Genomic DNA, 16400 nt, shown 5'->3' on the forward strand with positions numbered 1-16400 from the left:
TTGTATATTTTACTTTATCCTCTTTCCTCTACCCTATCAATTAGACCAATCACTGTCAAACCTTGTAGACTAGATCAAAAACCTTGGATCCAAATATCAAACCTTCGATCACATAATAAAACCTTGATAATGAAGTTTTCTTCACTTCTACTCTAATTTACTTATCTTCACATTTTTCTCTTCACTCATTCGCATTCATCCATCTATACATCTTCATGATAAAGGAAAATTTCCTTCCTTTATATTGAATCCATAAAAAAATTCCTTGAGTTGACTGTTACACCTTCTCAATTAATTATTATAGGACCACATTAAGAACATGTTACACTTAGCAATAACATTAATTTTTTTCCTTGCAACTTGAATAAATTTTTGTACATGAAACATTATGACAAGTAAGCTTGGCCACATCATCACCAACATGTCTTCATCACATCCTCAACCTTGATTCTCAGAACAGTAATTATGCTAAAAGATATGCTTCTATAAACTCTATCTCAGAATAGACATCACTAAAACTTACATAACTTCTTCAAAACTTAATATTTCTTCACCCAACATTAACTACATATATTAGATACTTAGAAGTATCTCCCATAACCTCACTTAGTGAAAATACTCAACTAGCCATCTGTACCAACTTGATCTTAATCTTTGTTCTCCTACTAGATACCACAGAAGACTGCTATGTTGACATCAATGACAAACTCAGTCATGAATGTAACATATCATCATCTATAATATTCCCCCATAGGAATTCCATTAGTATTCATACTTCCAACAATATCCCCCTTTAAAGCTAAGAAGGTTCACAAAAAGGGGAAGGAGAGAATTTCTAAAGCTCTGGAAGAGAGGAAGGAGGAAAAGGGCTTGGTAAAAACTACAGTTTCTCTAGATGCAAAGGGAAGAAAAAATGTATGGAGGAATTTTCATGCTAGTACAAAGAAAATGGGGCTTTTCAGAGAACATATCAACCCAAAGGTGCTCAAGGGAAGGGATGGAAAAATTTAGTTGGAAGAGCTTATTGATCCAGGCCTGGTGAATCTTATTGTTAATACTCAGGAAATGAGTGTGAACCTTCTTAACAATGACAAAAATAGCCTTGTGGAAAAATTTTGATCCATAAAATCTATCTTCCATGAAAGTGAGGAAATTAAGTTCAAGGTGCAAGGATAGGAAAGGTCGAAAGGGGTGAGTAAGAATGTCAAAATTGGCAAACTAGAGGCTAGGGTTTCAGAGATTGAGAAAAGGGTGGAAAGGATGGAGACTATGCTTCATAGCTTGGCTAATCAGAGCCTTAACATAATAAATGGTCTGAATGATAACATCAATCAGTTGTATGGGATGATGGAGGAAAATAAAAAGGGGAAGGAGGATAAGGACAAAAAGGAAACCAGGATGATTGAGGAGGAGGTGTCTTTGTAGGGGGAGAGCCCGAGCAGAAAACGGAGAGTGGAAAAGAGGAAGAGGGAAGAGGAGGCTTCTCAAGATGATAGTCACTCAAAGATCAATGAGGCTGGGGCCAAGGAGGAGACGAAGTTAAAGAAACATGAGTTGGTTAAAGAACTTGTCCCATGATCTCTTCTCCTAGTTTTTTCTTGTTCCCTGGCTTTTGGCCTTTTGATTTTTTCTTTCATTTGTTGGTAGGGTTACGCCTATTTTTTTCTATTGCTTAGTAGCTAGACCTGAACTATTAGTTTTTTATGTTGATAACTGGTGGGTTTTAGGAACCCTTGTAAAAAACCTATTTTACTTAATAAAAAAAAATCTCCCTCTTTGGTATTCATGGCAACATGGATGAAAACATCTAGTTCCAAGAATACCAACTACAATAGACTGTTAATCTTTCTTTTCAAATCCTCTTCATCAATCATTCTTCCCCATTGATATACCTCAATATTCTTTACATCAAACTATCTTTCCATGTTGAACTTCTTTCGAACATGTTTTACTTGTAATTCTTGCTTATTTTTCTGACTTGTTTTTCATGTTGAACTTCTCCGCATTGACATAAATGTCAAAGGTTTTAGCAACCATAAAACTCCACAAAAATTGATTCTTACTAGCCCAAGTGTCCAAAGACATTGTTCAAAATCAACATCCAACAAGAGTCCTAGATGACTATGTCCATCACAGATACTCCCCCATATAGGAAACATCAACATTCAGTCTAAACAAACAATAGTGCTTTGTTACACTAGACTAATGCATTCTTGTATCTTCTAATTTGATGTAGGAAGGGGCATAACCCCAATCATACCTCGTAAATACTTAAAAGTCTCTTTGGTAAGAGGCTTAGTGAAAATATTTGCAATCTACTCTTTAATGCTCACATACTCTAATCTAATTTCCTTTTCTACAACTTTCTATCTCAACATGTGATACTTAATAGAAATGTGCTTTGTCTTAAAATGCAACACTAGATTCTTAGAAATATTTATTGTGCTTGTGTTATCACAATGTATGACAACAGGTTCACCAAATTATATCCTTATATCCTTCAGCATTTGCTTCATCCAAAAAACTTGATCAGAATTGTTTGTTACTACAACATATTCTACTTTTGTTGTATTTTGTGAGGTACAATCCTCCTTTCTTAGCCAAGAAACTAATCTTCCTCCAAGAGAAAGGTTCCACCATTGGTGCTCTTTCTGTCATCCATAATGCCTGCCCAATCTGTAGTAGTATAAGCATATAGAGTGAAATTATTAGATCTTGCGTACCATAATCCAAACTTAGGTGTTCCTTTCAACTATGTAAATATCCTTTTGACTGCTACATAATGTGCTTCTCTAGGATCAGCTTGAAATCTTGCAACAATTCGAACTAAATTTGCTATATCCAGGCTTGAGTGAGTTAGATATTGTAATCCTCTGATCATAGATTTGTACTTCTTCTGCTTGATAGTAGGTGTCTCATCCTTTGTAGATAACTTGTGTCCAATTACCTTAGGTGTTCCAATGGGTTTACATGTTTCCAAACCAAAAAATTTAAGTAAATCTTTTGAATACTTAGTCTGACAAATAAAGATTCCTTATAAAATCTATAATCCTAGAAAATATTTCATTTGTCCTATCATACTCATTTCAAATTCCTTCTCATTTCTTCTACGAACTTTTCACTTTCCTCATCATTTCCTCCAAATATGATAGCATCAACAAATATTACCAAACTCATTAATCTATCATCAATTTCTTTCCAATAGAGATTATTATCTACCATACCTTTCCTATATCCAAACTTTGTCAAATGCTTGTCTAACCTTGCATACCAAGTTCTAGGTGCTTGCTTCAAGCCATACAATGCTTTCCTCAATCTGCATACTATGTCCTTTTCATCAGTTAAAGGACAACCTTCAAGTTGTTTGATGTATACCTCTTCTTCAAGTTCTCCTTTTAGAAAGGTTGACTTGACATCCATCTGATATACTTTAAATTTCTTATATGTTGCATATGCTAAGAATAACCTTACTACTTCTATTCTTTCCATAGAAGCATAGGTCTCATCATAATCTACTCCTTCTTGCCACGAGTAACCTTTACATACCAATCTTGCCTTGCTCCTTACAACTCTACCTTGTTCATTCATTTTATTTTTGAATACCCATTTAGTTCCTATCATTTTCCTATCTACTGGTCTTGGGACCAATTCCCATGTCTCATTCTTTACTATATGATCCAATTCCTCTTTCATAGCTTGCTTGTAATAGTCATCTTTACATGCTTGATCTACATTCTTAGGTTCAACTTGAGATATCAAACATAGTTATTCATTGACTCTACTTTTTGTCATCGCACCTTTATGTCTACTTCTGATGATCTGCTCGGGTGGATGATTCTTTGTCATATTCTTACCTGAAGTCGAAGTTGTTATCTCAACTCTTGGCTATGTTGAAGGTTATGAGCTTTGTTCCTACCTCATATCTCCTTCATTCTACAAATCATTGTTAGTCTCAAAGAATACTTCATCATTCCTTGGTTTAGTAACAACATCATCATCTGAATTGTAATAAACTATCATCTCTTGTATCCTAAATTTCTCATCAACTCTCATACTTGGACTCTCAACAATAGTCGCTAAAGCTATCTCTTCTATTTTTTCCTCTTCATTAACCAATTCAAGCTTATTATCTTTATCATCACAATCATTCAAGGATCTTTCCATACTTGCTTTAAATTCTTCATCTTCATCAAAAATTGGACTCTTTCTAGTTTTCCTTATTCTCTTAGGACATCTAGACAAAAAATGACCAAACTCTTTATATGTCCAACAAACAAAAATTTTCATACCTTTTGGCTCTCTTTTCATGAGGAGATCAATACCTTCCTTAATCTTCACATCTTCTTCAGATCTTGACCAAACTTTGCTTGTGCTTCTATTCTTTTGTATACAATAGAAGGATTTTGGATCTAGAAACTTAATGCTCTGTTCTTTACAAGAATCTTCATCATTTGGGTGTCAAAATTTCCTCTATATAACTTAGGACTATCTTTTTGAAATAACTCGCCATTGATCTCCCAAAGCTATTAAACTTTATCTTTAAGGACCTAATGCTCTGATACCAATTGTTAGAAATAATAGTCCCCTAAGATAACTAAGGGTTTTTTTTTTTTTGGGGGGGGGGGGGGGGGGGTGTGTGAATCAACTACATTTATCAACCTTAAACAATCTTATTCATTCACCAAAGTAAACAACAAATATAACAAGATGCACATAGACAATTACACTAGATATGTTAACTAGGGAAGCCCTTGATTAGAGGGAAAACCCTAGTGGGAATGATGCCCACAAGATGATTTACTAATATAAATATTCCTTGTTAGAGAATGGAACTTGTTAGGAATCTATTACAACATTTAGTACATAGAGTCCATGTTAGGAGACTTAGAATCCTCGTTAGAAGATTCCAACCCTATTAGGAGTAGTGCTAACCCTATTAGGAGTTGTAGAAGACAGAAGGACCCACTGTCCAAATAGCTTTTGGGGCAAGACCACTGCACTCACTATCCAAGTGATCTCTCAACTATTCCTTGTAGAATAATTGTGTGTTAGACCAATCACTATTAGACCTTGTAGACTAGGTCACAAACCTCAAATCCAAATCTCAAACCTTGGATCATACAATAAAACCTCAACAATGAAGTTTCCTTCACTTCCTCTCTACTCTTCTTATCTCCTCATTCCACTCTTTAATCATTCACATTCATCCATCCATACATCTTCATGATAAAGGAAAATTTCCCTCCTTTATGCCAAATCCATAAAACAATTTCTTGAGTCAGTTGTTACACCTTCTCAATTAATTATTATAGGACCACATTAAGAACATGTTACACTTAGTGATAACATTTTTTTTTTCCTTGCAACTTGAATAACTTTCCATATGTGCAACATTATGACGAGTGAGCTTAACCACATCATCATTATGTCTTCTTCACATCCTCAACCTTGATTCTTAGAATAATAGTTTTGCTAAGAGATATAATAAGTTTACCAAAACATGCTTCTATAAACTCTATCTTAGAATGGACATCACTAAAACTTACATAACTTCTTCCAGACTGAATATTTCTTCACCCAATATTAACTGCATATACTAGATACTTAGAATTATCTCATTTAACCTTGCTTAGAGAAAATACTCAACTAGTCATTCGTACCAACTTGATCTTAATCTCTGTTCTTCTGCTAAATATCACAGAAGACTGCTATGTTGACATCAATGACAAACTTAGTCATGAATGTAACATATCATCATCTACAATATTCCCCCATAGGAATACCATCAACATTCATGCTTCCAATAGATATTTCCAACCACCTTTCTATAGGAAGAATGCCAACATATTTCTCCCCCAAGGAACGAAGGTTGTTAGTGGAGAAAAGCTTCACTTTCTCTTGGATTGTTGGATGTATGTTCATACTGGACCTAATCAAGTGATGCACACATGTGTAAGGGAAGATGACACATATGATATTCTATGTGCATGTCATGATGAACCATGTGGAGGATGCTTTGTAGCAAAGAGGACAACTTTCAAAATTTTGACAACTAGGTACTATTGGCCAACTCTTTAAAGAATTGCAGCAAGATACACAAAGAAATGTGAGAGATGTCAAAGAATGGGTAGACCTACTAAATCTGATGAAATTCCCTTACATCCACAAGTAGTTACACATTTTGATAAATGGGGAGTTGAATTTGTTGGACCAATAGAACCTCCATTAAATGGAAAGTCCTACATCCTAAGCTGTATTGATTATGTCACTAAATGAGCTGAAGAAAAACCTATGAGACATGCTAGGGATAATAATATTGTTGAATTTATATATGAAGCTATTTTTACAAGTTTTGGTGTCCTCAGGGAATTAGTGACTAATCAAGATGCCCGATTCATCTCAAATCTCATCAATGCACTCATGAATGAATACACCGTTAGACATGGTAAGTCATCCCATTACCACCCCCAAGCTAATGGATAGGCTAAGATAACCAATAGGGAGATAGAGGCAATTGTAAAAAAGATAGTAGAAATCCATAAGAAAGTTTGGGCATCTCATCTTCAAGAAGCACTATGGACATATAGGACAACATGGAAGACTACAATGAGCTTCACTCCATTTGAATTAGTCTATGGGAAGGTAGTTGTAATGTTGGTTGAATTTCAACACAAAATACTTCAGACAACATTGGAACTAAATAATGATCTCAATGAGGCACAAAGGGAATGGGTCCTACAACTTAATGGACTCTATGAATATAGGAAGTCTTATTTACATAACATTGAAATAATTCAAAGGCAACATAAGAAGTGGCATGATAAGTTTATAAAAGACAAGCATTTTGTTGTTGGCAATTGGGCACTATTATATCATTCACAATATTAATGCAATCTTGGTGTTGGTTCTCAATATTGTTGGTTGAATTCTTATGAGCCCTACCTACTCGATGCTAGGAATCTCAATAAAATCTTGGCCAATGAGGAAGACTGAATCATAATTGTTTAATCTCCACACTTTAGGCTTTGCAAAACCTAGGTGGTTGTACCTATATCTATGTTTCTTAAGGAAAACTTAAAGACTAATAGTGCAAACTTTATAACTAATACTCTTGAGTTGGAAAAAATATTCTCAAGGAGAAATCAAATGCATGAATTCTTTGAATGTAAATGAAATGGGTGATCCCACAATAGTGCAAACTTTATAACTAATACTTTTTGAACAATTTTGACATTGAAATCAATATTTTTGAAACAAACCTCACATTCGAGTGACTATATCTCTAAAAATATTAATAATTTGAAGATTACATAAACTTGCGATTTATAGTACTTTGTTCCTACTTTTAAACCATATTTTTATATTAAAAAATAAATTTAAGTCAATTTTTTCTTCTCCCTCGAAAAGTGGCACATATGAAGAATCAACATTTTTAAAGAGTATCAGTCCACTTGACAAGAATAGCTTTTTTCTACAAATGATAATGAAGTAATTCTTTTGATGTTGGATTTTTAACATCAATATATAGAGGATCCATTTGGTTTGATTCAATTTGGTTAAATATTGTATAGTTTATGAAGTTTTGAAGTGACATCAATTGTAATTTAGACATACATTTATTTTGACTAGCATAACTTGAACTCAATATATCATAAATCATTTTTTGTTTTTTCAATACAAAGCTAACTTAGTAACCTATTTCCTAGAGATTTTTTTTTTTAAAAAAATTGATCTAACTTTCAATTTGTCTCCAGTCGAAGTGAGTTGATTTTCAATCGTTGATCAACCTATAATGAGTTAAACTTATATTTGAAAGTCTTAATGAATATAATACCTATTAAAATTATATTTGTTGGAAAGCTTTCTTTGAGCAACACAATTTGACATTTTTAGATTTATAGTAGGAGGCCATTTGATCCTAGTTTTGAGGGTCAAAAGGCTATTTTTTTCTTCTTCTTTTCTAAAAAATAACATAATTTAAAATTAAAAAACCATGTTTGCACGAACATATTTTGTATGTTTGTGTAAACATATCTGTCAAGAAACACAGTTGGGAAAGCACAAATTGAAATAAAAATCATGGATTTTGAATGTTCACGCAAACACACTCTCTTTATATGTTAATGTGAACATATATAATAAGGTTCGCATGAACACTTAATGAATTAGTGTTCGCACAAATATTATTAAAATGCTTGCTCAAACACATATAGTTTGTGCGAAGAAGTGAAAGTTGAACTTTTCCCACCATTGGAAATTTTGTTCATGCCACAAAAGAGGCACTCACTATTGTGGGCTCACCTAAATATTCAAAATGAACTTATGCAATACTTGTAGAAAGAACTTCATTGACCTACAACTATATATATCAACTTACAAGAAGTATACAAAGATCAGTCCTTAATCCAATTGAGAAATATATAGTCATCCCCCACATAATCTTATCATCAAGCCTTAAGAGACAATATGCACCCCATCAACCATTGGACATACAAGAAATAAATGTAATCCCTAGTCTCAGTGCATTTAACCCCAATCAAAGGAGATCAATTAGACAGATGCCATAACTCAGTGTGAAAATATTTGATAATGAAGTTCGTACATTACTCTAATCCATCATAAAAATAGTATAATTTCAAGGTACAATGAAGAACATGAGTAATTAGAAAACCATATGCCATAATAGATGTAAAGGAAACATAATTGTATTAACTTCATTCATAAGGAAATGCAACAGAGTAGTTTAGTTGCATATCCAAACAAGTAATTGCACAAAAATGGAAATTACTTCATAACATGTCTTTTCTATAAGGAAATATATTGTATTGTATTGAAAAAAATATCTATCATCATATCATATGTCTTGAAACTTTTTCTTTGTAAATAGGGGTCTTGGTCCCTTTTCTCATAAAAATGAAAAAGGTGCAACATAGCTTCAAACCTTTTCCTAAATACAATTAACTAATAACTAAAAACATAACTGAATAATAATTGAAAACTTGAAAGTTATTTCAAATTTATTCAACTTCTTCAATGGCCATGACCTCTTTAGGAGCATCTTCGGGGACCTTGAGATAGACCTCGATCAACTTGGAAATTTGAGCATGTGTAGGCCATACAAACAGTTTTATAGGCCATACAAACTTTGAAACTATTTGAGCAAAGGCTTGCAAATCAACCCACTTCTTCCCTCGAGCAATCTTAACATCTATTATAAATTTTGTAAATTTTTCTTTCATAGTAATCATTTTGTTTGATAACCCATAGAATGAATCCATTTGGAAATTTTGTTCCTCCTTAAACTTGGCTATCAATGCCTAGGGTAATACTACAAATTCATATCTCCAACCCTCAAATTGTTTGATTTTACCCTCTTTATTTCTAATAGGAGGAAAACATGGATGATGAGCAGAGGCAATAACTTTTAATTTTTATTCCAACTTTTGATGCTCTTGATTTATATAACTTATATTCATTGTAACAATATCAATGAGATCAATAGTGGCATTTATCTGTGTAAGGGCATCTAGAGCCCTTTTTGTGACTTCAAAGAGTTTTATTAATTCATACCTAAAGGGGCCCCATTTCCTCTCTATCTCAGAAAGTATGTCTTTCCCTGTAGCAAATAAATTTAACATATTGTAGATATTATTAAATCCTTCAAAAAACTCATCACATTTGGCCAAAATAAGATTCACCCTATAGACAAAAATATCCTCCAATATCTAAAAAATATAGTGTTTATGATCAACATCTGAGGCCATCTCTTTATTTTGGCTTTCTTCAATATCAACAACTGTAGTTTTATGAACCACAATGGCCTAAAAATTTTCAACAAGTTTTAATTAATTTAACTCATTCTCCAATCTTCTAGTCTTTACATGCATTTTATTTATTATTGAATTCATTTAATTTCTCTTCTTTTTAATTCTTTGATTAGTTCCTACATGTGTGTAATATGTGCTTGATCATACATGGATTCATGTGTTAATCGTGTTGTAACTAGCATAGGGTTTGTGATGTCTACACTTTGCACCAAGGCCATCCCCTCTTCTCCCTTAGATATATCAATCATTATAGGGTTATTTCCATTGAATGTAAACTAGGTAGAAAGGGTTTCTGTCTTGGGATCATACCCTATCCCTTCAACATTCTCAAGTGATTCAAACTCTGACTAAAGGGTTGAGTCTTCTTGCTTCCTAACTTGATCTAATAGAAACAATTATTTCAATGTTTAAACCAGGATATATCAAGATGTCACTCTTTTTTAACATTTCCCTTTCCTCTTCCTCGGTACATGAAATATCATTTAAATGTAGTTCATCCATCATTTGCTAAACAATTGAGGCATGTTGAGACTTGTCAACACCTTCAAGTCATTTATTTTTTCTCTCTCCAAAGTCCCTCATCTTATATTTTGTCTAGAAGTCCTTGAGCTCTTATGTTTGACTAAAATTCTCTTGTTCAATGAGCCTAAGAGGAATGGCCTCCCTCACATCTTTAGTATAAATAGGTCATCATTCACCATAGTCTAAGCATAGTAGCCAAGCTTTTCCTCAGAAAACCTAGGAGGTGGTTCTAATGTTTCAACATTCCTGTTTTCCTTCATGCTTTTGAGAATGCTAAAAATTTATGTTGACCCTTCATCATCTGAATCTTCATAGGAAACTAAAGAAGTTCTAGTCTATTCTACATGTTGAGGTATGGGAGCAGGGTGGGAAAAACTTGAGCCTCCTAAGTTTAACTTTCTCTTTTTAGATTAAAGGAGTGGAGGAGGTGTTTGTTCAACCTTCTTACCCTTTTCTTGCTCAACATATTCTTGATACAAATTTCCAAAATCTTTGATACAATTTTCAATCCTAAGAGTTTCAATGTCTTACTCAGAATGAAAACAAGGCAAACCCCGTACTTAATCTCTGACCCTCTATTTTGGTTAAGACATTCCACTTTTTTAACCTCTGGCATGCCTCTTGTAAATCATCACAATTTATAATAATATCATCTTCAATGTTCAGCTAATGTACATGCCTAGCCTTTATGGTCTCGATGTGTCCCTCTAGATCATACCTCTGGATCATAATCTCTACTCTTATCACTAACCAACCAAAAAGTATTCATGATGTAATATTGAGCCTCCTGAATTAAATTATACCCAACTATATATCCATCAAATTTTATAAAATGAAGCATAATATTGCATTTTCTTCTTGGTTAAGCAATGTCTTTCTCAATCTGCAGTAATTGCCATATGAATTCCAAAAAACCTAATCTCTTGAAGAAAAACAAAGGGAGCCTATGAGGTGGCTGCCTATGCCCATGAAACCTTACAATGAGTATTTTGGTTTGAAAATCCAATCACCCAAGTTAAAATCACAAGCTTTATCAATTAAATGCTCTTTGGGTCTTAGTATATCCTTGATTAACTGTGGTAGTCTCATGATAGTTTCCCCAAGAATCCTTACTATCCACCATACAAATACATCCCAGAATACTATGAAATCATCATCCCTTTCATCTGTATCCCAAAGTGGGCACCAGAGCTGGATGGGTTTCTTGTTACCTTCCTCATCAATTATAGCCAACTTCATAGAATTCCTAAATTGATTGATGTTCTAATGGAGAATTAAGTAGCAAAGCAAGAATAATTCTTGAAAGACTTGGCAGTCTTCCATCTGATAAATTAATTGTAAAGGGCTTTCTCAATCTCACTAGCAAAGTCAAACTCTAAATAGGTATGAGAGTTTTAAATATTCATACACATACATACATGTAATCAAGTGGAATTTTTTGTTTCTCATCTTCTCCAAATATTTTTAACCAAGCATAAAAAGTGTACTTGAATAAATCCATGAAAGATTCAATAGAATGAGGACCCATATGATCAATATACATCATTTTTATTATTATGGTCCCTATATATAATATGTAGAATTTCCTTGTATTTTCTAAACTTCATTATTTTATGATATTCATTCTTAAAATGTTACATATCAATTTTTGGAAGGGCTTGGGTTCTCATTCCAAAATACTCTTCAATACAAGACTTTGTGATGATTATTAGCGGTATACCATCCATTTTCCTCACAATCCTAGTGGCTGGTTCATAATGATTAGCTATAATTTCTATAAACTCTATATCTATAAACACATTTGGGATCACAATTTTTCCTAGGTCTAATCTTCATTGTTGTTCCTAGGTTCCTTTCTATCTTTGTTTGCATGAAACCACCAAAACAAAGATCTACCATGCAATGGAAGAATAACATATCTATAGTCTTTAAATTCATCAGAAAAAATAGCCATTTGACCATCAAAAGAGGAACCAAAAAATATTTCTAATGACATCTTCTAAACTAATTTCTCAGTGTGTTCTTTTAATTCTTTAGTAGCAATGTCCTTAATTTACAAGCATTTTGTTTTGTAAACTATAACCAAGGTAAGAGAAGCTTGAACTTACTTTTTTATGCTATTTACTGAGGGCACCTTCAAAAAAAAAATTCCATCTTCTATCTTAGCTCCACTTAAATTATCAATATGAAAAGACTTATTTTTGCCAAAGCAATTAATTCATTTCATTCCTCATTTATGATCTAGAACTTTTTACACTGTTGGAAATGTTCAAGACTGGCTAGGTTACTAAGAGGGGAGGGGTGAATCAGTAACCTCAAAACTTTTTAACAAATTTAGAACTTAATAGCATAATCTAATTACCATTAATAGATCTAATATATTGCATGCATGAGAAACTGAAAGCATAAAACACTTTGAACACAATGTTTGGTGACCCAGAAACCTTCCAAATAGAAAGTAAAACTAGGGTGGGGATGATACCCACAAAAATTCAATACTGTAGCATAAAGTTAGCCTATTAAGGCTTACAATGATCACTTCTAATGATCTACCCTATTAGGAGCAATTAGGATTGCTAAGTCCACCTTGTTAGAGGTTTTACAAAAATACAATGAAGTATGCACTCGGCAAAGAGATTTAAAGAAAAGACTATAAAGTCTACCCTGTTAAAGGATTTGAAGCCGATTCACCTATTAGAATGAAATAGTAGATTTCTTACTTATAACTAAATTGTTGATTGAGATCCTTGAAGTACTTATCACCTCCTTGTGATAGATGCAACTCTACTGCTCCTTATATGACCTTGCAATACACTTTAATCTGTTGTTGATTCACATTTGCATGCTTTTCATTAAATTCGCATTCTTTAATTTTCAAATCTCTACTCTTGGGTATGATACAATACATTACATATATACCAACCCAATTCACATAATTACAAGGTCAACCAATACACAAGTTAACATCAATATTACAAAGTCAGCCCAAATGTAGAAACTCGAGTTCTGAAATTGACTTGGTGAATTTTTGATACACGGCATTCACTGTCATTACTCAACATCATCAAAAACTCGATAGAAGTAGAGGTTCGGTCCATACTAATCACTTCAATGTATTTTTGAACTCAGTATACAATGGTAACTCGGTAGATATAGTGTCACTCAGTAGAAATTGAATTCCATGTTTACCATGCTTGCACTCGGTAAACACTAATCATCTCATCACTCAATTAACACTAACTTCACTTCACAAGAACTAGTGACTCGGTAAACACTATGAAGCTTGGTAACCACTAAACTGCTCGGCAAGAACTGCTTGACTTCACACTGCCTGAATTCACTTGGTAACCACTGGAATGCTTGGTAGGAATTGTGAAGCTTGGTAACCACCAAATTATATGGCAAACATTGGAGATTGATCAAAGAGCTTGATAACCATACAAAATCTGAATAAGTGTTGTAACTAATAACAAACTTGACTTAATGCCAACAATCTCCCCCTTTGGCATTAGCGACAAAAACACTTATCAACCAAAACTTATGTACAACATAGTGTGATACTTAGCTTGGTTTGGCATGCTGATTTTTTGAGATTTTTCAAAAAAATTCTTTGTAACTTTGTTGTATATATAGTTTACATATATCTCCCCCATACAATATACATATTGTGTCATACTAAGTGTATCTCTTGGTATGGAATCTTTCTCTCATGATATATACAAATATTTCTCCTTCTTAAATATATACATGTCTCTCCCCCTTTTTGACAATAATGCCAAATATTTATACACAATGTACTTATATAGAGACACCAAAATGTGAGAGAAATTCAGAATGTACCTTAAGAATACGAGTTCAGGTCCTATCCCATTTTTCTTGCAAAATTTTGCGGGTTTGAAGAGCAACTTGTACATTTGCAAAAAGCTTAATCATATGATTTGAAATTGAGAAATTATTGTCATGGATCAAAGTTTTGGAATAAGCAATATGCTTATGCATTATATCCATGATAGGTGTAATCACCTAAAAATGGTCATCTAGACTATTAGCCCCCTTTTCAACATTTTGGCTAAATTAATTCAATCATTTACCTAGACCAAATTGCTAATAATCAATTTATTTGATTATAACCTATAATTTGACTATGCTATCCTAAGTTCATTATTTGATTAAAAGAACATGTCCCCTTTTAATTAAATAAAAGACCCCATTCTTCTAACCCACTTAAAGTGCACACATAAAGTCATTTTTCTATTTTGCAATTAAAAGAAAAGGCTTTGTGACTTTTGTCTTATATGACAAGTGAACTTATATTCTATTGGTTGATTTGTGCGTGCACATGGATCACTCCTCTTTTCAAATTCCACCATTGATCATCCACCATCTTCATCTTGATCTCTACCGTCCATACATCTTTAAAAGGGAGAGAGCTTTCCCCCTCAATCCATCCATCTTTTGAACATTGTTATGCTGCAGGTTTTCTAATAGGTTTCTTTGGAGCTTTGTGGAGAACTTCTATTTCTTGTCTACATTCTCTCATCCAGCTTTTATTTTTACATGTAGCTTAAATCATATCATCTAATAGTTGGATTTTATTCTAGCTTAATCTTCATTTGCATTGCATTCTTGAGGAACTCCTTGGGACATTTGCATTCTTGCATCTTGTCTTTGGAACCTCCCATTGCATGGTTTACTAGCAAGAAGAGTATCTCTAAAGCTCATCTGAGGGCCTTTGAATTTGAAATACACTCTCTTGCACTCCATGGATATGGAGCTCTAAGCCAGCATCCAAGCATTCCAACTCATGGAATCGTTTGGATAGAAGGGTTTAGAGTGGTACACTTTTGAGTGTACATTTTTGGCACCCACCATGGGGATTGAATCAAGTTCTAGCTCCATTTGCTTTCATTTTTTATCTCTGATTTTTTATAGCAGCATATTGGATCTAATCAAGTGCTTTTTTAGAATTATCACTTTGGTTTTAAGGCCAACCCATAAGTAGATTGATTTGAAGGCCAAAAATCTAGTTGGTTTAAAGATTTGATCATATCTTTTAAACCACTTAAAGTTTGGTTCTGAAATTTTTTTTGAAAGTTGGCTATGTGTTCAAAATGTTTCAGTCAGATTTTCAAAGAATTTTGACGTGATTTGCGAAAGTTATGATTTTTTTTTTTTTTTTCATAAAAAGTCATTTCTGGTCGCACATCAATGTTTTTTTCAAAAACACTTACATTTCTAGAAATAGTTTTCAATTCTAATGGGGGTTCTTTCTTTGTATTTTGAATTTTGAAGTCATATTAAGGATCAAAAACTCAATTTGAGAAATTTGGCCTGTTTTGACAAAATCAATCTCTAGAGCGCAAATGAAGAGCTTTTTTTAAATTTTTTGCATTTTTGGAAAGCTCTCTGATTTTTAATAGGGGTCTCTTCTTTTCATTTTTATTTTTGGATACAAAATAATAGCAAACAAGTCCAATCTTGTTGACTAGGTCAAAATCAAAGAGTAAAAATGAGAGTATTTGTGATTAACTTGCACTTTCTTTGCATGCACTTAGTTGGAAGATAAATTGGATTTTTGAGAAAAATCACCACTTTTTATTGCAAATTTTTATGTTATTTCACACTAACTTGTGGTGCTAACAAGTTGTGATTACAGGTTGCCATCGTTATGAAAAAAATTGAAACATTGCATAAAAAGAACGCATGTCAAAGCTTCAAATGCACAAGGGCTACTAACGATTGTTTGCAGGGCTGCCCAACGCATAAAAACCCAATTTTTCTTGTTCTTTACTTTTACATGTGCGGCATATACTAGTTTTTTATTTTTAAGCACATTAAAACTTACAATTGGGATCTTTTGGTGATAGGAGAGTATGCTCTTCACTCTTGTGGTGAATCAGAAATCTTGACTTACTATTTGATTTCAAGAGTAAGAGGCAACTGAATCTTTTTGGCGTGTTTGGGAGAAAATGATTGGAATAGGAGAGTATTCTCTTCACCCTTATGGTGAATCAGAAATCTTGACTTCCAAAAGTTGATCCACTCTTTGTG

This window comes from Cupressus sempervirens, chromosome 4 (genome assembly GCF_028749045.1).
Source record: "Cupressus sempervirens isolate cs-2001-9-10 chromosome 4, ASM2874904v1, whole genome shotgun sequence".
Taxonomy (NCBI): domain Eukaryota; kingdom Viridiplantae; phylum Streptophyta; class Pinopsida; order Cupressales; family Cupressaceae; genus Cupressus; species Cupressus sempervirens.